Raw genomic sequence first — 2,252 nt, 5'->3', positions numbered from 1 at the left:
TCAGTTAATCTCCTGGAAGCAGAAATTAAGACTTTACAAGAACTGCTAGAGGCCACAGGTGACCAGCGTAATGTGSATTTAATTAAAGATAAGAAATCTGCTTTGTTTAATTTGCTTGGAGTTGCAGCTCAGGGGGCTCTGATCAGGTCCCGCTTTCAACAGGCTACTATGATGGACATCCCATCCTCTTTTTTTTTTTGGACTTGAGAAAAAAAATGGACAAAGGAAGTTCATGCATGCTCTRGTATCTGATACAGGGGAGATCCTGAGTGATCACTGCGCCATACGTAATCATGCTGTAAATTTCTTTAAAAAGCTTTATGAAAAACAGAATCAGGCGAGTCAGGCTGTGGCTCAGGCCTTTTATAAAGACCTTCCTCAGGTTAAAGAGGAGACAAATGAAGACCTGGCTACAGACCTGTCTCTCAATGAACTCTATAATGCTTTACAAAGCATGCAGAGTGGGAAAGCCCCGGGTATTGATGGTTTGCCAGTTGATTTTTACAAATCGTTATGGCCAGTGATTGGACAGGAGCTTTTGGCAGTACTTAGAAACAGCCTCGTGGATAAGTGTTTGCCACTGAGCTGCAGGAGAGCAGTCCTCACCCTGCTCCCCAAAAAAGGTGACTTGTTACAAATAAAGAACTGGAGGTCAGTGTCACTGTTGTGCTCTGATTACAAAATTTTATCAAAAGCTTTAGCCAATAGGCTGAGAGGAGCTATGGAGCAAGTAATACACTCAGATCAAACATATTGTGTGCCTGGCAAGTTAATATCTGATAACATCATATTATTGAGAGATGTTTTAGAAACCTCCAAGTTAAGTGGCATAGATATGGGTGTTTTGTCTCTTGACCAAGAAAAAGCATTTGATAGGGTTGAACACGATTTTTTATGGAATACTATGCATGCTTTTGGTTTTACTCCTGGTTTTATTGATTATCTGAAAGTTTTATATGGAAATATTCAGAGTGTGTTAAAAGTTAATGGTGGCTTGAGTGCTCCTTTTCATGTACAAAGAGGCATCAGACAGGGATGTGCCCTTTCAGGCATGTTATACTCCTTGGCCATTGAGCCACTCTTACACAAACTTAGAGGTGATCTCAAAGGTTTGTATCTTCCCAGCTGTCCTTCAGCTCTGAAGTTGTCAGCCTATGCAGATGACCTGATTGTGTTTGTTGCTAGTCAACAAGATGTTAACTTGTTAGCAGCTGATATGGCTCAGTTTTCCCTGTTTTCTTCAGCAAAGGTTAACTGGGAGAAAAGCGAGGCCTTTAGCTTTGGAGGAAGGGTGAGGGAAACAAACTGCCAACAGGATTCAACTGGAAAATTGGTGGGTTTAAATACTTGGGGATTTTTCTAGGTGACAATGRTTTACAAAAAAACTGGGAGAACGTGCTTGAAAAAATCAAAGGTCGTTTGTCAAAGTGGGCATRGATCAAACCAAAAATGTCCTATAGGGGGAGAGTCCTCATCATAAATAACTTGATTTCATCCACGTTATGGCATCGCCTTGCAGTCATCGATCCCCCCTCCAACCTCCTATCAAAGATCCAGGCTCTCATGGTGGACTTCTTATGGGATTGAATGCACTGGGTCCCTCAGAGCATCCTGTTTCTGCCAAAAGACAGAGGAGGTCAAGGCTTGATCCACTTGAGCAGCAGAGGGGCTACTTTCAGGCTCCTTTTTATTCAACGATTTCTATGTGGTCCTGTTGACCTGGCATGGAGACCTGTGGCCTGCTACATCCTGAGTCAGCTGTGTGGACTGGGGCTTGACAAATCACTGTTCCTAATGGACTTAAAACAGCTCAACATCAGTGGTCTTCCTGCTTTCTACAAGAGCCTGTTCAAGATCTGGGGGTTTCTGAGGACTGAGAGAGCAGAHGCCCCTCTGTCTCTTCGCTGGCTGCTTCAAGAACTAGTGGTGTATGGTACATGTTTCAGAAACTGTCAGCTGGGACCTACACTTGCTGAAAAGTTTTGCTCCTCAGGATTGGTGATTCTGGCGCAGGTGGTGAAACATGCAGGTGCAAACTTGGACAATGCCACTACCTTGGCTCGCCAGGTGGGGTGTCTTCTAGTCGTGTGATGTTCAAGTTACTCAGTGAGTGGAGAGCAGCTTTGTCGGACTCAGAGATCACTCTGCTGCAGCAGTTTTTCATCGGGACTGTACAACCTGATGCTGAGGACTCTTTCCCCATCTTGAACATTTTCCCTGATCTTAGAGGTTTTAGTGGCCGTTTCTTAACC

This window comes from Austrofundulus limnaeus, unplaced genomic scaffold (assembly GCF_001266775.1).
Source record: "Austrofundulus limnaeus strain Quisiro unplaced genomic scaffold, Austrofundulus_limnaeus-1.0 Scaffold227, whole genome shotgun sequence".
In the NCBI taxonomy this organism is placed as follows: domain Eukaryota; kingdom Metazoa; phylum Chordata; class Actinopteri; order Cyprinodontiformes; family Rivulidae; genus Austrofundulus; species Austrofundulus limnaeus.
This window is presented reverse-complemented; position numbering follows the sequence as displayed.